Source organism: Dipodomys merriami, unplaced genomic scaffold (assembly GCF_024711535.1).
Source record: "Dipodomys merriami isolate MVZ:Mamm:240054 unplaced genomic scaffold, mDipMer1.0.p SCAF_37, whole genome shotgun sequence".
Classification (NCBI taxonomy): domain Eukaryota; kingdom Metazoa; phylum Chordata; class Mammalia; order Rodentia; family Heteromyidae; genus Dipodomys; species Dipodomys merriami.
This window is the reverse complement of record NW_027205270.1, coordinates 347462-373550: the sequence shown is the minus strand read 5'-3', so window position 1 is coordinate 373550 and position 26089 is coordinate 347462. Positions and strand designations below refer to the sequence as shown.

Sequence of the window (26089 nt, the reverse complement as noted above, 5' to 3'; positions counted from 1 at the left end):
TGGGATTATAGACATGTATCACCATTTGCATGTATTTGGGAAAAATTTATATTTCTCTGGTGATCTACTGATCTTTTAAGAATATGTTCAGGCTCCATGCATATATCCAGTATGATTTCTAAAATTTCATTGTTCTTGTTTTATTCCATTATGATCAGAAAATAAACAGGATATAAGTTCAATTTTTTTAATTTGTTGAGACTTTTTTTATGGACTAGTATATGTTGTGTCGCTATTAGATGGAATGTAAATGCTAAATTTTTAATCTATACTATAGGATATTAAACCTCCCACTATTGTTTTGGAGCCTAATCTTTTAGGTTAGTGTTTGATAAAATTGAGTGGAGTTAGCCTTTATACTTCCTTCAGTTAGAATTGAATGAGGTGGGGATTTTTGGAACTCCAATGTAAGTTTCATATAGACCACTAATTTAGAACTAAAGGAAATTTTGTTTCCTGCCTGTCATTTGAACAATTCCTAAAGCCACAGGACAGCTCTGTTCTCAGTATCAGTGTTCAGTTAGAGTTGTTAGAAACAGAACACATTTGTGTGTTTGTGTGTGTGTTTTAATTTTGAAAATCTGTGATGGCTAGAGGAGCAGAATCATTTTGGGGTAAAGGAAAATGTTTCTGCTTGACACATTATCTGTTCTTTGAAAGAACTATTTCTTGTCCTCCCTCTGTGGGAGGCCCATATAGCGCAGCAGTCAGGATCCATAAACTCTAGAGACACAGTGCTTGAGTTTGAAACCTGGCTCTATCATCTTATAGTTGTGAGTCCTTGGGCAAATTACCTTTCTGTGCCATATTTCATTGGTAAGATGGAGTTCATAATAACTACTGCCACAGAATAATAATTATTTGTCGGTCATGGGACTTGAACACTGGGCCTGGGCACTGTCTCTGAGCTCTTCAGCTCAAGGCAAGCATTCTACCACTTGAGCCACAGTGCCACTTCTGGTGTTCTGGTGGTTAATTGGAGATAACGGTCTTGTGGACTTTCCTGCCTGGGCTGGCTTTGAACTGGATACTCAGATCTCAGCCTTCTGAGTAGCTGGGATTACAGGTGTGAGCCACTGGCACCTGGCTACCACAGAATTAAAAATGCAGGTAAAGCTTTCAGAACAGTGCCTGAGGCTAATGAGTGTTTGCTATTATTTGAGAAGTAACATACTAACTAGGAAGAGAAAATTTTTGAGTGATAGAGATGACTGGAAGGATTTATGAAACCTGCTATTTCAGAACTAAACAAAATGTCTCTATTCCTTTTTGGAGTTCTATTGAGGAATAGTCTACTCTACCTGTGATTTCTACACACTGGAGAAGCATATTGAGCCCCCCAGACCTTTTTATGGGAGTTTGGAGTCAGGACCTTGTACTTACAAAGCAAGGACTCTATTCTTTGAGTCTTTGTGATCATTATGTTTTTAGTTTAGTTTTTTAAATACAGTGTCTCACACTAACATTGGTCTAAGTTAGCTTTGAGCTGTGGTCCTCCTGAGCAGCTGGAATTACAGGTGTGCCCCACAATAGCCATTGGCATCAGTGATGATACAGCCAGCCCCTCAGGAGAGTCTCAATAAACTTACAGATTGCCTTGGCTAGCAGGCTTCAGGTCCTGGGGCTGGAAAAGGGAAGGAGTTTCACCTTGCGCTGTAGTGCTAGTTGTTACTGTCTACAAGTTTTCAAGTGGAGAATGGAGGAAGGTTTATCAACTCTGGATTCTGATGGAGGGGATCATGGGTATGTCAGGGTAGTAATGAAGAGGGACTAAGAAAGATCAAATCTTCCATGGCATCTGGAACCAAACGCTAGCCAGGTGTTCCAGGGTGGTTGTGATAGCATTTTCTCTGTTCTAAATCAAAAGTAGCTCTCAGAGAGAGATAACTCTTAAATGCTAAAAGAATAGGGCATTAAAAATTTATTTCAGAGATTCTGGTTGCCTAACAGCACTGTGATGGAGTTCAGTGAGTTTATGTCTCATGCACAAAAATTATCTCAAAGCTTTGATGCTGAAAAACCCAGAAGGAGAAGAGGGGCTGTAGTTTAATTTGGAAGACTTGTCTGGACACTTTTACCTCAAACAAAGCATTTAGAAGGCCTGGTATGGTGGTCCAACCCCTGTAATCCCAGCAGTTGGGAGGCTGGAGCTGTCTGAATTGGAAGCCAGCCTGAGCTATGTAGTGAGAACCTGTAAAGACGGAGCAAGGCGGGCAGGGCAAAGGTGATCTGGGGGAGATTTGGAGAGCTGGTGCAGGTTATGGAGATGTAAAGCGCTGGACATCCCACTCGCGGAGAGTCAGGAGTAGAAAATTACCATCCGAAAACTCACAAAATAGCCTAGGTAACTCCTTAAGTGCATAGTCATTTTCTGGGGGCAGACAACACGGCCTAGGGGCCTGGATGGCTTCGTCAAGGTCACACAGCTGATTAATAGCAGGTCTGAGTGTTGCCAGGAGCTAGCACCCCATTCAGCTACCTACTCGCCTCACCGGTATCTCTGTGGCCTAAGAGAGCAGAGGGAGGGGAAGGGGCCTGGGGAGCCAGCTGAGCCCACAGCCTGGAAGGGCAGGCAGGGCCCCCACAGAAATTTTGTCCTAGTTGGAAATGGAGTCAGAATTAGAACAAGGAGAATTTTGGTTTGGAGTTCAGAGAACCGCCACTTAACATCACTTAATAGTTATCTTTGTAAGATGTCTTTCCCAGACCTGGCCCTGCCCTCCAAACACAAAATACCAACCTCTCAAATATGACTTTGTTTTGTTTTGTGTTAAAAATCCTTGGATGGGACAGGCTTGAGCAAAAACCCCACTTCTGTGTTCTCCCAACTAACGGGCCCTCGTGCCAGCAGGCGCTGGGTTTTGGAGCAGCGAGCTGTGCGGAACGAGGTGGAGGTGGCCCAGGGCTGTGCGGGGTCTGCGGCATCAGGGCAGTGGCATTGCGGGCGGGCCGGCGGGCGGGGACACTGCAGCAGCAGCAGCAGCAGCAGCAGCGCAGGACGCCAGCCGCGGCCCGCTCGAGGGGGCGCTGTGGGCGCTGCCGGGCTGCCTTTTGTCAGCGCGCACAGCCCAGAGCTCTCATTTCCTCCCAGCCTCCTGCGGGAAATGGATTTAATTCTGACTGCAGGGCGGTAAGGGACGGAGGCGCGGGAATTGCAGCCTTTTGTCAAGGAGTGGCAGCCTCCGCGCAGTACTTCCCTCCGACCCACGGGCGAGGAGGGCTGGAGTTGCTCCGCTGCGGGGCTCCGGGCAGATCTGACCCGGGAGGCTGCGGGATGGGTAGGAAATGCTGCTCTGCAGAGTAGCGGGCGGACTCAAGAAGCGCACCCCCCGCCCCGCTCCCTCCCCACAGCCACAGAAACACACGCCAACCTGCAGAGGCAGACCGGAGATGGAGACGGCGGCAGCGTGCCGGAGGTAAGGCCGTCCTGGGAAGGGGCCGTGGCGGCGGCGGTGGTGAATAGCTTTGGAGACCGGTCAGCATCCTACTGCTCGCTGGTCCAGCGGGAGAAGGGCTGTGTGCGTGCGCATCTGTGGTGCAGCCCGGCTGTGCGGCGAGTGATTTACACCTAAAGCTTTTTGGCGATGACCCTGTAACGTGGAGCTCTTTGGAAACGGGGGCTGCAAATGCAGGGCCCCATATGGGGCCGATGGGATGTTGCTTTTACCACGATCCTGATCTGCCCTGCCAGGCTGGGGACCACCCCACCCTAATCGTTCCTTCCCTTCCAGCTCGGCTGGCCTCCGCCCTCCTGGTGCGTGGTGCTGTGGGCTCCGTCCAGCCTGGGCTGGGCGCATTCTCCCGGAGGCCAGTGCTCCACCCCAGGGCGCAGGGGTGCGCGCGGAGCAGGTGTGGTGCGTGCGGTTTGCCCACATTTCGCTGGGGCGACTGGCACGTGAGCAACCCCCATGGCTTGAATTTTTATGTGATTCTACCACTTGGGAGGGGCGGGGGGGGGTGAAGGCTACTGTGCCTGAGGACGTGTTACTGGTCTTTGGCTTCCATCTCTCCTTGCCACCAGAGAGGAGGCTACCTTCAGTTCAGGAGGCAGTGTCTTCTTTTTTTCCTCTCCCCCCCTCCCTCTTTCATTCTCCCTCTCTCCCTCCTTTTTGTCCCCTGCTTGTTTTGAAAATCTCATCCACTGGCTACCTGGGGTTGTAGGGAAGGGAGGGAGGAGCAGACTGCTTTGGGATGCTGGTCAGACGCTTGTCTGGTCTATTGTCTTGCTTTTTCTCCTCCTTCCTATTCTAAAACCTCATCTCCACCCTCTGCCAAAAATAAATAAACATTGCACACAAAAAAAGAGTCCCAGCCCACACCCTATCAAATTCCCTTAAAAATGTCATTTATCTATGACACATGATTATTACCCATCTGTTTCTTTACACCCACTCTTCCCTCCTCTGGCAGTTTGTCATCCAAGATTCAAATGAGCCTCATAAACCTTGAAGTCAAAGCTCAGTTTCCTGTGTGGACCTTTTGCTTGAGCCCAGAAGGAAGGGTTACCTTGGTACAGTGTGTGTGGAGGGTCCAACAGGAGAGATTCAGCTCCGTTTTCATCTAGTTTGTGGAGCCTGGTGGGATTTGTGAGATTTTTAACTTGTGCAGTGAGAAGTGTTCACTTTAATGGGATTTGGAAGTTATATTTCACTTAAGGAAAAAAATTAGCTGGTCAACGTTTGAAGCGAAGGTGTTTTAAATGAGTATGACCAGAGAAATTTCTGTCTTGTGACAGCTGAATAGCGTAAGTTGGTGATTAACAAAATATAAGTTGGGGGCTAAACCATTCAGTATTTGTACAATTTCCTTTCTAAATGCTTTTTACTTATTTAGCTATTTCTTTGTTTTACCATACTAGGAACCCAGGACCTAGAACCCACTCAGCCTAGGCAAGCAATCTATCACTGATAGACATTCCCAGCCCAGTATTTTTGCTTTTTCACTCTATCTTTGTTCTGTCAAACAGACTTTTCTCAGTACCTATGAGCCAGGATCCTACCCAGCACTCTTATTCCATATCCCTAACATAGAGCACAAGTGAAAGCAAACTTTCCATTATGAGCATGACATTAACACATTTTGAAAATACATCAAAAGCTAATCATTCTTTGACCCTAAATCCATAACAATAGCAAACCCTATGTTCTTTCTTGTGCACAGAATTGGGGGGCCTTATTGGAAATGTGCTTGTGGTACCTGGACCATCATGCCATCTGGAGTTTCTGGATATGGTTTGAAACTTGCTTTAAGTATTAATATAATACTGGAGTTAGTGAAGCTACAGCTATTTTTTTTTGTCAGTCCTGATGCTTGAACTCAGGGCCTGGGTGCTGTCCCTGAGCTTTTGCAGTCAAGGCTAGCACTCTACCACTTTTAACCACAACACCACTTTTGTTTTCAGGTGACTAATTGGAGATAAGAATCTCACAGACTTTCCTGCCTGGACTGGCTTTGAACCATGCTCCTCAGATCTCAACCTCCTGAGTAGCCATTGGTGCCCAGCCTAAGCTCATCGATTCTTAAGGTTTACAGATGATCAAATATTTTTGTTGGCAGAAGGTTTAATGTTAAGCTTTAATATGCATATATATATATGTAATTTTGGAAAATACATCTTTTGTCTTGGTTCACAGAGGATTTAAGACAGTTTATAAGGATTCATAGGTTTATAACAAGGTAGTCTAACTTAGAAGTAGGAAAAAGGAAATTCAGGTTGGAGATATTGGCTAGCACAGGAAATAATATCCTGTTCTAAGCCTTCTAGCAGCTTATGCAGAAAGGCAATTTACCAGCCCATGGCTCCTTCATTTTATTCTTTAACTCACTTGTTCACTTAATAGTCAGTGAGAACCTATTATGTGCCAGGTTCTGTGAGAAGTTCTGAGAACAAAGAAGTAACGGGTAGACAGGGTCTCTGCCCTAATGACATTTAATGGTAAATGTAAGAAATAGATATTGATTAAGTCATTTCTTAACTGGGTACTGGTAGCTCACCCCTCTGACCCTAGCTAGTTGGGGAGATCTTGGTTTGAAGCTAGACAAGGCAAAAAAAGCTTGTAAAATCTCATGTTATCAACAACAAAAAAAGCTTTTTCATGACTGTCACCCAAGCCACTACAGAGAGCATACATAGGAAGATACGGTCCAGGACTCTTCTGGCAAAAAAAAAAAAAAAACCCTATCTGAAACATAACCAGAGTAAAAAGGGCTAAAGACATGGCTCAAGTAATGAAATGCCTGCCAATCAAGTATGAAACCATGAATTCAAACCCCACTACCAAAAACAACCCAAAACAGCCACAATAAACAGAAAACCCTCTCGAAATAAAAATATAAATTATGATCAGATTTTATTGTAGGAAAAACACAACATAAAACATCACATATGCGGAATAATATAAAAGCATAAAAGCTTCAGAGAACCACAATAATTCTTGATTCTAAGACCAGACAGGATCTCTCAAATGCTGTGTTTGAGGTAAAGTCTTTAGGGATCTTACCAGACATGGTATGTATCACCCCTTTAAATTTGTAGTGTCCCTGGGTATAAGCTCATGATACTGCACCATGGGTTTCTCACACTCTTAAGGATACAAGTATTTTAAGTGATCTTATATTCTCTAAAATGCATAGCTTTATTCCAGCAATAATAAAAAATATGCTCTGGATCATCTTGAAGGTAAGCCACATAGTGATATTGGGGCCTGAGCTTGCTTCTGTCTTTTGAGTTGAGCCAGGGGCAGGGCTGGTGTGTTGGTGACAGCATAGATGAAGGGCCAGAAGTTTGAATATGGGAGCTAGAGGTTGATCTGTAAAGGGCATAGGCTTGCCAAACTCAAAAGAACAGTTCCTGATGACCACTGCTGTGTTGGCAGAGAATGAGGAACTCCTGCCAGTTCGACTTTCCTTTAGACCAAGTTGCAGCAATTTATTAGCAGCAGGTATTGTAGTAAGAATGTAATGAGTAAATCGCTGTTGTTGGTTTTAGCCATAACTGGATTATATTTCCATTTAATGCTGATCAAGTAATGCCCCAATAAAAGTACCTTAAGACCAAGATAACATGACAAGCATTTTGACATAATGATTCCAATTCTAGTAGCTTCGTTGAGACCCAGCTAGACTTTGATCCCCATGTAGGTGAGCTTGTTCCTCCATACCACATGGGCTCATTTGCCTGGGACTCTGTTTCATTCAGCTGCACGATTTCTGGCTGGAATCTGAAGTACTCAAATGCCCTCCTCTTTTCCCTGCTTCTAATCTGACCTCCCGCTGTCATCTATAGTTGATTTTTCTGAATCAGAAATGGAGTTTTATCATTCCTCTACTCTCAGGATAAAGCCAGAACTTGTCTCCCACTACCATCTTCCCTCTTCTTCCTCTCTACTCCACTGGGAGGAGGGCTGGGCACTACATCCTCTGGAGGCCTGCTCTGTTTCAGGCTCTCTCATGAGCCCTTTTCCCCATTGTGTGTCCTCCCATATCTTTTGTCTAGTAAGTTGGTTCTTGCAGAGAGTCAGTGAAATAGACAAACTTCCAGCAATACTAATTAATATAGGAAAAAAAATTCACCATGCTGGAAACAACATCTGATCAAAGGAAAGGAAAGATTTAAAACCATAAGGATGCTGCCTTATTGAATCCCAACATGTGAAGTTCTTAATGAAAAGGACATTTTTTTCACAGAAAGTACTAACTTCTTTATACACTGAAGGAATAGAATGTCATGTTTCTGTGTGGGGAGGGCTATGTTGCAAAGATGCAATCCCCACAGTTCTTGTGCGTGGATGGCAGCTCCTGGTAACCCAGAGCGAAGCGAATTTATTCCTATTTTCACACTCTTTTGGTACTTTTCTGTAGAATTTTGAAAGAGTGGTTAAATGCTGGTGTTCAATAGTGAACTGTTTTATTGAAGGGAAAATCCATTCAAGTGCATTTGAATGTCACTGACAGATTGTTTTTGTGGAAGAACAAATGAAGTTATTGAACTTTGAGATGCAATGGGGACTTTATGAAGACAGAATTGCATTGACAATGGACATAGCTTTCCATCTGTGTTATTTTATTGAATGTGAATTTCCTCATGTTTGTTTTCTTTACTTGGCACAAGGCCCCCATAAGGATTTGTTGTTTACTTAAAAAAAAAACCTACAGTCAAAAGACACAGGAGAAGCTAGGGCGGTTTCAGTTCTTTCCTCTTCACTGTGTCAGATGGCAGAGCATCCATACTGATTATCTCAGCATCCCTTTATTTAGAATTCTCTTTCCCTCTGAACGCCAAGGTTTCTCTTCGCTCTTTGCAACACCCTCATTTGTGTCCTAAATTAGCTACATCTGCTACCATGGTTATGCAGTAGCCAACTTAACCATTCCATGCTCGCTTTGACTTTGCTGGGCAAGACTTCCTTTTTCTTATTTTATGAAATAGATCATTTTCTTTTTTCTCCTGTCTCCTTTTTTTTCCTTTTCTTTTTTTTTTAAAGACAGGATCTCACTGTGTAGCCCAGGTTGACCTTGAACTTTTGATTGTCCTGCTGGAATTACAGGTGTGTATCACCCTGCCTGGGAAATGTTTAGTTTCAAGGCAAGGCAGGCACATAGTTAATAAATCAAATAGGACTAAAGGGAGTTCTAAAGTAAAGCAACAATCCCTGCTCCACTCCTAATCCTTCATCCCATGCCAAACCACTTTTAGTTTTGGCTTTTGTTTGTGATTACCTTTGTATCTTAATCTGTACATAAGCTGTTTCTGAATTGCTTAACTTCAGTCATCATCTGGTGACTTTCTGTCATGAAAGTGGAAGATGAAGCTTATTTGTGCTGAGCCTCCATCTCCTCCTTGCCTTTCTCTTGATCATACCAGATGGTGTATATCTTAGAATCAGACTTTTCATTCCTTCAACTGTTTTTGGTGTCACTTGAATTTTACTTCAGAAGATCACACTTCACTGCAACCTACTCTTGCTACTATCTACTCTTTCCCTCTAGTTCTACATCTACTTTTGTATTGTCAAAGTGGATAAAATATTCATTCTGTCTCACAATCATAGTTGGTCTGTATGGTTTGTCCATAAGCTAATTGTAAAAGCTGAAAACTTCTAATGTGCTCATTATGTATGTGGGCTGATACTGCACAGTAAGTGACGTGCTAGGATCTTATGTCCTTATCCAGGGCTCCAATATTGCAACCCTTGGGCTAAGTAGGTGAATAACAGATAACAGAATATCTGGAGAGCCAAAGACAACCCCTGAGAAGGACTTGCCCTGAGGGCACCATCACCCCTACTCCAGTCCCCTCCCGCAATGAATGATGGGCCTCATTTTAAGAGGGCCCATTGGTGATCAAAGCTGATGAGTTCAAAAAGCAGCATATGCCTAGCATTTTAAAATAAAAAGGTAAGCCATGTTTGAATGCTTGAATGTGGACCATTATATGTGGACCAGGAGAGAGGTTGTATTTGATCTGTACTTTGTGCCTGTGTTCAGCATCTTTTTTCCCCTTCAAGCTCTCTGTAGAGTATCTGCCATCTCAGACTTTTAGACATCTTTACAGCTCTGCCACTGTTTCCATGGCTCTAGACTCCTCTGCTTGGAATCTAGGCTGAGTCTTCTTAGACATTAGTCACCATATGTTTTGTTATCCTCTAGGAAGTTGTTGGTCTTTCCTTTGGTTATGTCCTACTTTCACTTTGTCGTAGGATTCTGTTTTTATTCCTTATGATCAATGTAATGGAGTCCAGCAAGGATTACATGAGCTGACCCTGCTATCTTGAAACCAAAGCCAGGTGCATTACTTTTCAACCTATCCATGCAGAGTAGTAAGATAAATCCCTATTAATTTAAATTCTAAGCCTGGTAAAGTTTGGTGGGTTTTTTTGTATAAAAATGGCCTCATATAGATTTTGTACCTAATAATTCAGTTTCAGTATGTTCTCCCATTTCGAGTAGCACAGAAACATCAGAACATTCTTTTACTCCACTCGATTGTTGCTGTTTAGTTTAATACAATTCTAATAAGCACATGTCTCATTAGAAAGCAGAAAAAACAGAAGTTACAGATTGTTAAAAAGTTTGGCTAATATTATAAAAGAGATTAGGATGAAATGAGAGTTGAACACTTCTCCTAGGAACACAATGCTGTGGAAGAACATCTATAGATCCTTGGTGTCCACAGGTATGTGGTTCCAAGGAGACAGCTGTTGAGGAAAATCCCAGAATGCTCACGATGGAGAGCTCACTGCTGTTCCGTGTGTGCTTGATTGTTTTCTCCAAACACCTCCCAACTTCCACAAAAGGCATGCCACCTTTCAACAAATCTCAAAATGTTTATCACTTCAATGAAGCACATTCACTTTTACCTTGCTGTTTTTGGACATCATTTGCTTTTTGGGAGGCAGATTTGTCAGAAGCTTGAGGGCAAGGAAATGCTCAGATGGTGCAATTTCAACACAACTGAGGGTAAGGCAGAACTGACTGCATTCCATACCAACCAACAGAGCTGCACAATGTGTGGGGGAATTTATTTATTTATTTGTCTTTGAAATTTAACTGCACTTGGTCAAAACTGTGTGTAATAAATCCAGCAGTAAGATGGATTTACTAGATTTAGTCCCAGAAAGTGAGAAACGAACAAAGTTAAGTGACCTTACAGTGGATCCACACAGGGAGGAGCTACTGGCATTTTCACCTGGAAGAGAAAGCTGGATTAGTTGGTGGCCAGAGTCCATTCAGGAAATTTGGTGTTATAATACACAGGAAAGTACAGTTCTCTTTGTATTTCCATCACCTGAGTGATAATTGGCCTCACTTTTCAGTCTTAGCAACAATTAAGACTGAAAACAGGTTTAGATCTCCTCCTATATAGAACTTAACTTTAATGTTACAGGCTGCAAAATATGTTAGTACAGATGACTGTATTTGCTACTTTAGTTCCAAACTAAAGATACATCAAGCTTAAGGATATCAAAGGCCTTACAACTCAAGATGTTTATTATATTCATGGGGAAATGTAAAATTTATCTCAGAGTATTTTTTTGTATGGTGGGGCCAGGACAGGATGACAGATGGGGCTAGAGGTAAATTAGGATTGACAATGAAGTGGAATGTTGAAGCAAAGCGTAATATATCATCTAACCTGGTAAATTTTTTAGGGTACAGGGAGGTGTGCTCTGCATAATAACATTGGTTCAGGAGGCAGAATCTGGATCTTCTGGGCAAACTGCTGGTGATGAAGTGACAAGTCCTTGGAGTTCATTGTAGCACGTTCTAAGAGTTCATGCATTTTTTATTTTTCCATAATTAAAAGCTACTCTTTTATAATGTTTATTGTTTTACTAAAATTGAAACTTTTCATGTTGAATCATTATGTTAACTAGTAGTCAACTTCAAGCACAAAATGAAAACAACTAGAGAAGATTGTTAAAGGATAGATCTATTAAGTTGACTGATAATGAAACACAGATTTTGCAACAGTGGCACCCTGCAAGCAGTAGTTAATTAAGTGGACATGTCATAAAGTGATCTATAGCTTCATTTTATGCAAAAGAGCCTGGTTGCTATTGTGCATTGGGATCCCAGCTAATCTGCTAGAACAATAACAGGACTGAGAAAGCAGCGTTTCTATTTGCAGAACAAGTCCATGTGCTAATCGTTAACTGTCTTAGTGCCTCTCATATTTGACAGTCTCCATGACCTTTCCCTTGCTAAAGTATTCACTTAAAGTGAGTCTGACTTTGAAGAAGAAGGTTTCACTGCCCCTACCCCTTTGTAATTCCCATGGTTATTGCGGGGTTTTCTGAAGTTTTTCACAGCTAGACTTGTGGTAGGGTAAAGGGGAATTCACTTGGAAAAAGCTGCAAGGGTGGGGCCCACATTCCAGGCTGTCAGTCACGTGATTCTGCCATTCTTAGGCCAGGTGGACTGGGAGTGAGGTCTGTTGTGCCTATGTAAGGAAGAGCTGAGGAGGACAACTGCCCAGCTTCCCTATGGCAGGCAGCAAGGTAGCACCTTGAAATGAGTCTGGGCTACCAGGCAAGACCCCACATCATTATGGAGGTGCTCCAAGGGTGGAGTGCAGCTACTGTAGGATCTGACACCAGGTCTTTAAAGTTGCTAATTTTGGAGGCTGTGTTGTTAGTATTATTTACTGTGTTCCACTAGTATTACACAGAAGGCTTCTTGTTAATTTATGTACTTATGTTTTTATATGTTTTTATTATAAAAATACTGTACAGAGAGGTTACAGTTAGATGAGTGAGGTAATGAGTACATTTCCCATCGAGCATTGTTACCTCCTCCTTTGTGTTTTCCCTACCATCCCTTCCCTCCCCACCTCCCCAAGTCCTCCCCCTCCCACAAGTTGTAGAGTTAGTTTTCAACATAGTGTCTTGTACATCTCATTGTTACAATGGGTCAACCTGTATCCCTATTTAAGCATTTTGTTATTTCCCTTCCCCTCCCCAAATTAGAAAAATGTATATACAAGATGCAGGGCACCGACATCAAATAGAGTGAAAACAGGGGTTATACTGTGGGGGAAGAACATACAAAGAAACAAAAAAAAATCACATGGTACATTTTAAATATTCTAAAAACAATAGCAAGCAAGAAAAAAACCACTTGTGTCCCTATCTTGGGGTTCATTTCACTTAACATCATCTTATATGGTCATATGTATGTAGCTTTTGACCTTTTCTGCTTGTCCTAGACTTATACTAGTTATTGCAAATAAGGGAAACCATGGGACCTTTGTTTCTTTGGGCCTGGATTACTTCACTTAATAGAATTTTTTTCCAAGTCTTTCCATTTCCTAACAAATGGGGCAATGTCATTCTTTCTGATAGAGGCATAGAATTCCATTGTGTATATATACCACAGGTTTTTTTTTTGGGTCCGGTCATGGGGCCTGAACTCTGGGCCTGGGCGCTGTCCCTCAGCTCTTCAGCTCAAGGCTAGCGCTCTACCACTTGAGCCACAGCGCCACTTCCGGCTTTTTTCTTTTTGCTTATGTGGTGCTGAGGAATCGAACCCAGGCCTCATGCATGCAAGGCAAGCGCTCTACCACTGAGCCACCTTCCCAGCCCCTATACCACATTTTCTTGATCCATTCATCTACTGAGGGGCATCTGGGTTGGTTATATATCTTAGCTATGGTAAATAATGCTGTGATAAACATAGTTGTGCTGGGAGCTTTCCTATGACCTTGTTTGTGATCATTCGGGTAAATGCCCAAAAGTGGTATTGCTGGGTCATAGGGGAGCTCTATGTGGAGTCTTTTGAGGAACCTTCATACTACTTTCCAAAGTGGTTGAACAAGTTTACTCTCTCACCAACAGTGCAGTAAGGTTCCCTTCTGTCCACATCCCCTCCAGCATCTGTTGTTATTAGAGTTCTTGATTATAGCCATTCTAACTGGAGTGAGGTGGTATCTCAATGTTGTTTTGATGTGCATTTCTTTTATGGCTAGAGAGGTTGAGCATTTCTTTATGGTCTATTGGCCATTCTTATGTCCTCTTCTGAGAAGTTTTCTCTTTAAGTCTTTAGCCCACTTATTTATTGGGCAGTTGTTTCTTTCAGGATTTGTTGAGGGATTTCATTTTTTGAGTTCTAAGTATATTTTAGATATGAGACCATTGTCTGTTGTATGGCTAGTGAAGATCTTCTCCCAATCCGTGGGCTTTCTATTGATCTTGCTAGCTATGTCCTTTGCCATGCAGAAACTCTGCAGTTTCATGCAATCCCATTTGTCCAACCTTTCTTTGATTTGTTGTGTTTCTGGGTCTTCAGTAAGAAAATTTTGCCTGTGCCAAGGATACCTAGGGTTTCTCCTATTCTTTTCTGTAATGTTTTCAGGGTATCTACTTTAACTTCGAGGTCTTTGATCCATTTTTTTTTTGTAGTTGATTCTGGTGCGGGTGATACATAAAGATCTAGCTTTAGTTTTCTACAGGTGATTAACCAATTTTGCCAGCACCATTTACTGAAGAATCTTTCTTTCTTCCATTCTATTTTTTTAGCTCACTTATTGACCATTAGGTGGCTATAGGTCTGTGGGTTCATTTCTGGATCTTCAGTTCTATTCCATTGGTCTTCAGGTCTGTTCTTGTGCCAGTACCAAGCTATTTTGATTACTTTGGCTTTGTAGTAGAGTTTGAAATTTGGTATTGATATTCCTCCAGCACTGTTCTTTCTGCTAAGGATTGTTTTTTCTATTTGGGGGTCTTTTACTGTTCCATATGAGTTTTTGGGTTGCTTCTTCTATTTCATTGAATGAGGTTGGAATATTGATAGGTATTGCATTGAATTTGTATGTACTTATGTTTTTAAGCCAAGCTTATTGAGATAAAATTACATCCAGTAAAATTCATCTTTTGTAATGTATATTTCTATGAATTTTGTAAATGTATGACCATGTAAACATTACTACAATCAAGATTGATTAAAACCTTCCTCTGGGGTAGGCACAGTGGTGTTTACCTGTAATCTTAATACTTGGTAGGCTGAGACAGAATGGTTATGAGTTCCAGGCTAGCCTGGGTTATATGGCAAGATTCTTTCACAGCACCCAAATAAAGTGCCCTCTTGTCCCTGTGTAGTGACCCTATCTTGGAGGCCATGGCAATTACCCACCTTGTTTTGTTTTTGTCTATACAGAATGTCAAGTACATGGGATTGAATATTGCTTAGTGTCATGTTTCTTTCATGTTGTGTTAGACTTTTCATCACTGTGAAATACCTGAGAAAAAAAGAGTTTAAGGAGGATTTATTTTGGCCCACAGTTTCAGAAGTTTCAGTCCATGATCAGCTGGCTCCATGTTTCTGGGCCTGAGGTGGGGTAGAACATGATGGTGAAAAAGTATTGCAGAGCAGAGCTGCTTACTGTATGGCAGCCAGAAAACAGAGCAACAGGCTGGGGTAAGGTATGTCTTTCTAGGTCATATCCATAGTGCTACTTCCTTTAGTTAGGCTCCACTTCCTGCTTTGCTTACCTCTCAATATGCCATTAGATTATTACTAACCCACCAAAAGTTAATCTTTTTTTTTTTTTTTTCTGGTCATGGACCTGAACTCTGGGCCTAGGCACTGTCCCTCAGCTCTTCAGTTCAAGGCTAGCACTCTACTGCTTGAGCCACAGCGCCACTTCCGGCTTTTTCTGTTTATGTGGTGCTGAGGAATCGAACCCAGGGCCTCAGGCATGCAAGACAAGCACTCTACCACTGAGCCACCTTCCCAGCCCCCAAAAGTTAATCTTGATTAGGTCAGGGCTCTCAGGATTTAATATTCAACCCATAATAATGCTTCATAATGTTTCTGAGATTCCTTCATGTTGTTATAAACATTAATAGTTCCTTTTGATTGTTGAGTAACATGCCTTTGGATGTACCACAATTGGTTAGCTGTTGGAATGTTTCCAATTTAGCTGATAAAGAAAGCCTCTATCTTTTGGCATATACATTTCTTTTGGTGTGTGTGTGGGGGTCCGGTTGTGGGACCTGAACTCTGTGGACTGGGCCCTGTCCCTCAGCTCTTCAGTTCAAGGCTAGCACTCTACCACTTGAGCCACAGTGCCACTTCTGGCTTTTTTCTTTTTGCTTATGTGGTGCTGAGGAATCGAACCCAGGACCTCATGCATGCAAGGCAAGCGCTCTACCACTGAGCCACCTTCCCAGCCCCGGCATATATATTTTTATATGAACAACCAGTACAGTTCTCTTGGGTAAACATCTGAGAGCAGGCTTGCAGGGTAGTGTGATAGGTGCTTAACTTCATACACAACTGCAACCTGTCTTCAAAATGGCTGTGCCATTTTATTTTCCTACTTGCAAAGTAGGAGAGTTTTGGTTACTCATGCTTATTGTTAGTTTTGAAAATTTAAAACAATTTTGGCCTTCGTAGTAGGTATAGAGAAGTTTGGTGTTCATTTGTATTTCTCCAATGATCAGTACTGATTGCTTACTTGTCTTTTAAATGTCAGTAAGTCTGTACCATTCATTCTCAGCCAAAGGGGTGGGTGTTTACTTAGTCTCAAAACAGACAGGACAGAAGCATAGCAGAGGGAGGATAGAAGCTGCTTAAGATGAAAGTGATATTCAGGAGATGAAGTCAGCAGCTGATCCTTACATCCTGCACAAGCAGTTTCCAGAATTCTTTACAGGAGGATTTTGCAATTTGTATTGTGAGGGGCTGCACATGGTCCCTTAGGAAGAGAGGAATACTGATTCCATTTTATTTGCTTTCTCTGAGTTCTGTTTGTTATATTGTTAGTTCAGCAAATACCTTTGCAAATTAGATAAGTCTGCCTTAGATAGCAGCCTCACTATTAATTTTTACAGGTTGAGGTAAGTGAGAGATGCTGAAGAAATGTACATTTAAATTTACTTGAGGCATACTAGCAGCAGTAAGGAATTTGTCACAGTGGTAGGTAAGTTTGGGTGGCTTGATTGTGAACCAACCCATCAGTCCATACAAGCTTACTGGACCCCTTCATTTGCAGCCATTGCTACAGTTGATAGAATGCTACCCACAGCCAGGAGTTCCCGCTCCAGTCAGAGAAAAGCTAAACATACAAACAAAGGAATGAACAGTGCCAAGCACTGATAACTGCAATGCAGAAGAGGATTCTGGCAGCACAGAGCGACAGGAGGAGGCTGGCTAGCCTTTGTGGCCGGGGAAAGCCCCTGGGAGGTGGTACGGATCTCTAGTGGTTGGGTCAATGGATCAGATGATGAGTGGTGCTGGATAACTGTGGGCATGTTCACCGTGCTGTTTGAGGTGACTTTATCAGCTGAAGGTAGGGTGAGCAGCATACAAGGATCTGAGGTGAGATGAGCAGACTCTTGAAGAGTCTATGCCAGGGAAGGGCAGATTGCCTGGCAGGGGTAAGAAATCATGTGAAAGAGATGAAGGGCATTTGTGAAGTGAGTCCTTCCTGCACAGCAGCTCAGGAGCAGGTCAGGAGCAGGATCATGCAGTGTTTAGCCAATGGTGGGGCTCTGCTAACTGAGAACAGTGAAGGGAGTGAGGGGCAGGGCATTTGGAGGTGCTATTTATGGGCGGGGTTACATCAGGACCATTTAATTTAAACTTTATAGGGAGGAGTGAAAAAAGTCAAGTTTCGGGGGTAGTGAAAAAGTGACTAGGAGGTCTCAGCGACATTAGATAATTGTTAGGCTGGGGATACCAGAGCAGTGGACTGGAAGGGGAGGGCTAAAAAATGGGACATTGACACCAGACGTTGGAAGTGGTCTTACTAGTGATGGCAAGATGGGCTGTATGGGACTAGACCTGTAATCTTAGCTACTCAGGAGGTAGAAGTAGGAAGATCACTGTCCAAAGTTGGCCAGGGCAAAAGTGCAAGATCTTATCTAAAAACAAACTAAAGCAAAAAGGGCTGGCACCATTGGGCTCAGGTTCAAACCTCAGTATTGTCCAAAATAAATCCCCCAAAGAAAAACATGTGGGGTATTATCATGGTAAGAAATGGTCAAGGTTGTGGGAGGATGAGGGGATGACTGGCATCTAAGGTCATGGGGATGTGAGGCTGGTGTCGGATGAGTCACTGTGTGGCAGTGGAAGCCATCAGGAATGAGTAAGGATGGTGATGGCAGGGGGGATGATCAACCAGGAGCCGATGTTGTCAGAGAATGGGGGGATTGACCAGGACAAGGAGAGCTAATTGGAAGGGACACAATGCTAGTAGGAAGATGTGAACTTCCAAGCAGATGGGTTTTTGAAAGAGGAGAAATGGAGGGAAGTTCAAATAGGGCATGTACACTGTACCCAGACAGGCCCTGAGTATACAAGGTAGGAGAAAGTACTGCAGGGTGGTGATAGTGTGCTTTATAATTTACACTTTACAGAAATGGGTTTTAAGTAGCTGTATTAGACAGTGTTGCCAAGAAGTATGATTGGTCAATCTGAATTGATTTCCAAGCAGGAAGGTAACCAAAGAGGTGTTACTGACTTCAGGCATGTTCAAAACTCAGTCACAGACATTGAACAGTTTCTGGTGTTTACCACAGTATTTTGTCTCAGGAGAGATCTCCCAGCAGTTCTTGTGCATTGTGAGAAGGAGAGTAGACTCCTCCCTTGAGGCATCTTGTGTTTTCCCGTCTCTAATTCCCACATCATCCTCAGTCATAAACCTTATGGAGGAGACAGAAGGCTCCTGTCCTTTTGTATCACCGTCTTGCTCTGATGACTCCCTTGCCTGGCTTTGCTCTGCTGCTCCTGACCTTTAACATAAGAAAATGCTTACAGGAACAATGAGAATTAATGGGAAAGCCGCTCTTTCTCCTGAGTCATGTCTGTGTACACTACTACAGAAACGTATTGGAAGAATGCAGCATACTAAAGGAGCGCCTGGTTTTCAAAAAGACAAAAATGTATGGCCAAAAATCTCAAAAGAGCTCCTGGAAATTCTGAGACATTTCCACTTTCCAAAATGATGACTGGTTTTTTTTTCCCCTCTTCTTTCTCTAAAACTTTTTCCTCACCCCCAAGATTTCAGAGTGCCTCTGACTTGACAGATAAAAACAAACAGTGAGCTAGGAGTACCCCTATCTTCCCATTGTCCAACCCACTACTTGACCTGCTGCTCAGGTGAGTGATCTGCTATTAAGGACTTCCAGGTCGCAGCCCTTTCCCACCCACCTTCTCAAAGTCATCATCCCAGCAATGGGCCTTTCTCTGCCCCAGTATTCCTCTTCTCTTGGTGCCCTTTCTCATCTGTATATCTTTCTAGATTGTAGTATTCTCATTGGCAGCTCCAGTCAGCATGCTCCAGTGTCTCCCACTTCAACATCTCCAGCCACTTCATTACTCTTTTCTTGGTGAAACTACTTGCCATTGCTCTCTTCTACCTGATCCTCCCACCTCCATACTTGGGCTTGTCCTATAACACTAAGCCTGTTCTTGCCAAGGGTGATACGATGATGCTCACATTAGCAAATCTAGTGAATATTCGCTTAACTTACTCTACCCATGAGCAGCACTCAACATACCTGACCACTTCCTGGAACATTCTGCTCTCTGGTTATCTAGAACACCTTCTTCACCTGCCTGTCCTCTGCTTCCCTGGCTGTTTTTCCTCTTCCCGTGTGCAGTTCCTTCTCCTCCTACCAGAACTCTAAGCTTGAGCAAGCTCCGGGCTCTGACCTGTCTTTGCTGTACATGCTGTTCTGGAAACCTAGGCCTTTGGCTTAGGTTGTCTTTATATTTATATGGTGTTGAGTCTGAAGTACTTCTCCCCACAACTCAAGCTCAGTAGTTCTTTGGATTTTAATGTGCATCACTGATCATCTGGGGAGGTGTTTGACCTGTTAAAATGCAAGTTCCAATTCCACAGTGCTGAGTATGGCCTGGCCCTCTGCATAGCCACCAAATTCCCAGATGGTGGTGCTATTGCTGCTGTACTGGTCTTTGGATCCTTCCTTTGTATGGAGTCATGTAAAGGTGCTTTCCTGACATTGCCACGGGGAGGTCTTCCAGGCATCTCAGGCCAACCCTAACATGGCCCTGTTAAAGCTCCTGATTTCTCTCCTCACTTTTCTCTCTGCACTTTTCTTATATTGTCCTTAAAGTTGCTAAAGCCAAATATGTTGGAGTTGTCCTTGGTTCTCTCTTTCCTTCAGTTTTCAACCAGTCCATCAGCAAATCCTGTTGGCTGGTTATATTAGTCACTACTTCCTGCATGCCCAGTCATATTAATGATATATATTTATATTGATATGTATTACAAGTCTAATCATCACAACCACTTCATAGGAGTAGGTGGTATTAATTTCTTTTGATGAGAAAAGTAGATCCATCATAGGCAATAAGTAGTGGCTTGAGTAAATGAATAAAATTTATAATATATTTAAGTGTTTCTACACAGAGCTGCAATTTGTGACTTTAAATAGCTCAGTTTTGGTTGTTTGGAGGTGGTGTGGCTGGAGCAAACGACTCTGTGGCAGGTGCACCCAGGGATGCTCTTGGGGTGGTTGGTGGCCATGGTAGAGTGAGTCATGGTGGTGAGCACAGCACTGGCCTGCAGGCCTGTCTCCTGAAGCTGCCTCCAATACCACTGAGTGCCCTTCAGCTTCTGCTTCTTAAGCCTCTGGGCCGGGCCTGCTGTCACCTTGCCTCTTGTCTTCTGAGGCTAGAGAGCCCCTGCCTGGGCCTGCAGCCACCACATTGAGGGTCTGCAGCTGCTCTTTTTATTAGCCTCCAAATCCCACTAACTGTGTTTTCAGTTTCCTTTGGGAGAGACCAAAGGGGCCGGATGAATTTCTTGGGGAGTCTCCAATGAGGAAAACCAGGAGTTAGTGCTTCTCTACCTAGTACCCAGGTAGGGTAAGGGTTGTTTTTGCCTGGGTGGGGACTTCCCGAGTCTGCTGGGCCCATGACCTGAACTGTAAGAGCCAGCTTAGCTGAGTCACACACCCCCGTCAGCATAACATGGGAAGAAGCCTCCTTCAGTATGTTGGAGAGCCTGATGACAGAATTTTTCCAATGAAAGGAAACATGAGATAGGTATCTTGGAGAATTTACAGGACAGACACAGGAGAGAGAGTATCTGGCCCATCTCTTCAGTTATATTCCTCTGTTTGCCAGCATCACTCTGTCCCTCATTACCACCATCTTCTACTTTGCATGTTTTGGCTGTGAGGTCTGGGCCAGAAAGATGGCATCAGTGAATGGCAGGAGCCAGAGGGGCAGTCGGCTTGGAATGCTGACCATGTCATGCATCAATGAACTCATGTCCAAGAACCGGGTGCCAAGAACTGTGTATGTTCCAGCAGACCTTCTGTCTTCTGCAGAAGATCTCCAGGTAAAACAATACCCATGCAGTGAAAAGCTGGCTAGCTCCATGAGAGGTACATGAAGAAGTTTATTGACTTTCTATAGCTCTTGGTGAGTGTTGAGTCCTACTCTGAATTCCCTGTGCTGGACTTTCTGCCATGCTCTTTTAAGTATACATTTCATCCACCTACTCATGAAGGTTACTTATTGTTTGGATATCTGGACATTCCTTTTGGACTATCTGACAAATAAAATTAAAAGTTGTTTGGAAACAAGCAGTTCTCAAGTCCAAGGTGCTCAGCCATACCATGCACTGAAGGTGCAGAAGATAGCCCTAAGTGACCCAGGCTAGGATCTGGAGCATTTTGGAAGAGTTGATGTAGAGTTGATGACAACCTTCCCAAAGTCTGGAGCCTCCAATTGCCCAAAGACAGATAACCCTTCAGTTTCTCTGGAGCTTTCTGATAGCTAGAGGCATGCTCTTTTGTACAGTTACCACACCCATGCCTTAGAAATCATGTTTCTTTGGATGTCACTCCTTAAGCTGATACACAAAGGAACCAAGGGAAAATTACGAACAAACACAGGTTCAGTCCCATTAATGTGTGTCACCACACATTCCCACCCACAGCATCATAGAGGTACTTTGTAGCTAGAGTCACCACCTGATATTCACATTCTAGGTTCCAATTGTTCAAAGAATTCACTTTGCTTCAGGTTCTAGAATGAGAGTCATGGCACATGCTACAGCTCATATAACCTAGGGTACAGTAGCTGTTAATTTGAAATTGTTTTTGTGAGATTATTATTTATGAGATTATTATTTTTAGTGAGATATCAATTGGGGTGCATCCTATAGGGAAGGACTAGGGAAGAACAAAGCCCCTAAGCAAGGGGAGGCAGGGCAATGGGGCGCAAAGGGCAAAGAGCAGAAGGCTAAGTCACCACCCATCCATCTGCAGGGGTAACATCTACATTCAGGAAGTGAACCTACATAGTATCCCTCTGTTTATCAGCCATAGCAAGTACTTGGGCCTCCAAGTGGAGGGCAGAGTCCCAAGACCACCACCTACCAGTGTTCCTCTTTCTGCCATGGAGAATGGCAATGCACAGACGCCCATGGACTACCAACAGCATGTTTTAGAAGATTGCACACCCAGGTGGCAGAGGTCACACCCACCAGCCAGCACTCCACTGGGGATTATTTGTATAGGGCAGAGAGTCTTCTGCTTAGATCCTCTGGACAACCAACGGCGATGATTGTTTAACCGCCGTGGACTCCCAAGTAGTGGAGAAGAGAGCCTCCAAGGTGTCATTCTATTGGGTTCATATCTCTGCCATGGAGGAGGTCAATCTGTGCAGCCCCTCTCTGATGATCAATAACAGCAATTGTCCCCACTGTATGCCTTCAAATAGTTAAGGATCTACTGGGCTCATATCTCTGCCTTATAGGAGGGAAATGTGGGCAGAGCCACCTCAGTGACCAACATTATTATCAGCTTAAAACCTGAAATCCAGTGGGCCCAAGCTATTGGACTCGAGGCTTCCAAGGCTAAATCAGCAGCAGAGGAGATTAAACCTCAAAGACCCACCTCTTCCAACAAGAAAGGGCATTGTTACTGTGAGCCCCCAAAGAGGAGGCCAGACCTCTGGGCTCTTAGCTTCAGAAGTTAATCCCTCAGTTAAGGGCCAATCTCTTGGACTCCAGTCTGCCAGGGCCAAATCTGCTGTTGACAAGATTAAATTACACAAGTCTGCTTTGAGTACAAACAGTGTGCAACACACCTCCAGTACCCCATTAGTTGAAGGAGAGAGAATTGGAAACCTGGTTGCTGAGCAATGTTCAGTAGCCAAAGAGATTAAACCATGCAAGGGCAAGGTATCCTCAAAGATTACCAAACTGTGCCCCCCAAAAGCAGAGGGCACCAAGACAATACAATTTGACTTGCAACCCCAAAAAAGCTGCTGAACCTCCTGCTGCTAGGGGTAAGTCGACAGCAGAGGACACTAACTGTGCCAGGCCACCTCGAACACCAAGAAGGGGCCTGAAGTAAAGAGTTGCCCATTCAGAGACAACTTCTGGATTCAAAGCTTGGTTTCATTTTATAGCCAAAAAAGGAAAACAACGCAGGACCACCTTGCTTTGCAAGAAACTGAGAGCCCCCAATTAGTTGAGGTCAGAGCTGTTGAAATCCAGGCTGCTGGAAGTAATTCAGCAGTAGAGTACATTAAACAAGGCAAAGACATACTTCATGATTGTCCCAGATGTCAACCACATACACCAAATATTAGTGATCAAAATAAAATTTGTTCCAAACTACAGAAATTGTCCAAATTGGAAGATAACTAGGAAAACTGGAGACACCAACAAAGATAAGCATTCAGGAAACAAATTTAAATCTGTCAAGAAGAGGTGCCATCTATTGATGGGAATGTAAACTAGTACAACCACTCTGGACAGCAGTCTGGAGATTCCTCAAAAATCTAAATATAGATCTATCTTCCTTATGACCTAGCCATATCATTCCTGGGCATATTCCCAGAATATCACAAGCCACAGTACCATAAAGACACTTGCACATCCATGTACTTTTCACAATAGCCATGGAACTAGCTCGGATGTCCTACAGTAGATGAGTGGATTCAAAAAATGTGGTACCTGGGGGCTGGGAATGTGGCTCAGTGGTAGAGCACTTGCCTTGCATGCCTGAGGCCCTAGGTTCAATTCCTCAGCACCACATAAGCAAAAAGAAAAAAGCCAGAAGTGGCGCTGTGACTCAAGTGGTAGAGCGCTAGCCTTGAGCTGAAGAGCTGAGGGATAGCACCCAGGCCCAGAGTTCAGGCCCCACGACCGGACCCCAAAAAAAATGTGGTACCTATACTCAATGGAATTTTATATATCCATTAGAATAACGTCACTTGCAGGAAAATGGATAGACCTAGAACAAATCATGTTAGGTAAGCTAAGCTCAGAGACACAAATGGTACATGTTTTCTCTCATACACAAAAGGTAGATCTAAAATACACCAGTACATGATAAATTATACAAGTCTCTAGGCATTTTCACACACAGACCAAAAGGGGATACTCTTAGGGGCATAAAGGCACAATGCCTATGTGCTTCTGAATATATAAAATAATATTTACCAAAATGAACTTCAGGAAATGGAAATGAGGTTTTTCTTTGTTGTCATTGTTTTCTTTTTGTCTTGTTTGTTCATTTATCAGTCTTTGGGAGGGTAAGAGGGGCACAGAAATGGAGGAATAAAGGTGAACTATACAACTTGTGGGTGGAGATGGGAAGTGAAAACAGGCACAAAGCAGAGGAAGGGATGATATTATCCAAAAAGAAAGTTACTAATTTCCTGACTTATGCAATAGTAACTCCTTGGTATATTACCTATACAATAAAAAAAGATTTAAAGTGCAACGAAACAGGAAGCAGCTACATGAACAAAATTTGTTAAGGCCATCATACCTTCTTTCTGGAATTTTCTCATATGTACTGAGCCACATTTATATTTAAAAAATACCTGATGAGCCACCAAAGGAAGTTTGTCTCAAGATTATGGAGCAATAGAAGAAAAGAGACAGGAGTCTGTGTCAAAGTATATGAAGCCAACTACAGGCCTTAAAGAACAACACATATTTGTAAAAGGCTCTAGCTGAAGGTGAAAAATGGTTACCAACAACTGGTCCTGCTTTTCAACCAAAGGAGGTACTAAATACAAATGTAAAAGAGTCATAGGATGAGAAAACAAAACGATCAACTTGCCAAGAAATGGAATGAACTTAGCAGATTAGTACAAAAAAGATAACCTCTTAAATGAACCCTAAGATATGTATTCAAATGTTTTTTTCTTTCATGCGATTGTTTCTTTCTTTTTTTTAATATTATTTTATTTTATTTGAGAACATACTGTACAGAGGGGCTACAATTACATGGGCAGGATGGATAATGCCTACATTTCTTACCAAGCATTGCAGCCTCCTCCTTTGTTTACCCTTCACCTCCCTTCCCAGCCTCCCCCCTCCCCCCAAACAATTATACCCCCCTCCTCCCCCCCACATTGTAAAGCTGGTTTTGACATGACATTTTGTACTTCTCATTGTTGCAACAGGTCCACCTGAATCCTTAAACGACTTGTTTGCCCCCATCTCCTCCACATGTTATACTGACATCAAATATAGTGAAAGCGGGGGTTACACTGTGGGGGAGGGACATACAAAGCAACAAAGAAATAATCTTATAAATGCGTTAGAAACATATGCATGAAAGAAACGAAAACATTAAAATACATATTTAAGGGTTCATTTTCCTAACATCACATTATCTGACCTTTTCTGCTTGACTCATACCTATACTAGATATTGCAAATAAGGGAAACCATGGGACCTATGCATCTTTGGGCCTGGCTTACTTCACTTAATATAATTTTTTCCAAGCCTTTCCATTTCCAAACAAATGGGGAAATGTCATTCTTTCTGATGGAGGCATAGAATTCCATTGTGTATATATACCACATTTTCTTGATCCATTCATCTACTGAGGGGCATCTGGGTTGGTTCCATATCTTAGCTATGGTAAATAATGCTGCAATAAACATAGTTGTGCTGGTAGCTTTAGTGTGGTCTTGTTTGTATACATTTGGGTAAATGCCCAAAAGTGCGATTGCTGGATCATAGGGGAGATCTATGTGAAGTCTTTTGAGGAACCTCCATACTGCTTTCCAAAGTGGTTGAACAAGTTTACATTCCCACCAACAATGAAGTAAGGTTCCTTTCTGTCCACATCCCCTCCAGCATCTGTTGTTGTTAGAGTTCTTGATTTTTTCATGCGATTGTTTCTAACACATCTATAAGATTATTTCTTTGTTGCTTTGTATGTCCCTCCCCCACAGTATAACCCCTCCTTTCACTGTATTTGATGTTGGTATAATTTGTAGAGGGGAAGGGGAAAAACAAATAGTTTAAATAGGGATACAGGTGGACCCATTGCAACAATGAGATGTACAAGTCGTTATGTCGAAAACAAACTTTACAACTTTAGTGTGTGGGGGGGGAGGGAGAGGGAGCGGGGAGGATTGGGTGGGGGGCAAGGGGAGGATGGGAAGGGATGGGAAGGGGAAACAAAGGGGGAGGCTACAATGCTTGATAAGAAATGTACTCATTATCTTGCCCATGTAATTGTAACCCCTCTGTACAGTATTTTCACAATAAAAAAAGAAAAAAAAGATAACCTCTGCAGAGAAAACTGTGAACTAGGCATTAAACAGCAGAGAGCCTATCAGATGTGAAGACACA

General features: G+C 43.0%; 1 protein-coding gene across 3 annotated transcripts in view; it reads left to right on the top strand.

Moving 5' to 3' along the window:
• The first annotated feature begins 3093 nt into the window (after positions 1–3093).
• The window catches only part of Add2 (adducin 2), a 110141-nt gene continuing 87145 nt past the window's right edge, over positions 3094–26089 (top strand). For 2 of the 3 annotated variants that reach the window (XM_069988920.1, XM_069988917.1), the window contains exon 1: positions 3094–3416. The gene's annotated coding sequence lies outside the window, so the exon portion shown is untranslated. Of the gene's footprint in view, positions 3417–20792; positions 20813–26089 lie in introns of those variants that run through there. The other variant, XM_069988919.1, reaches the window with a different exon arrangement.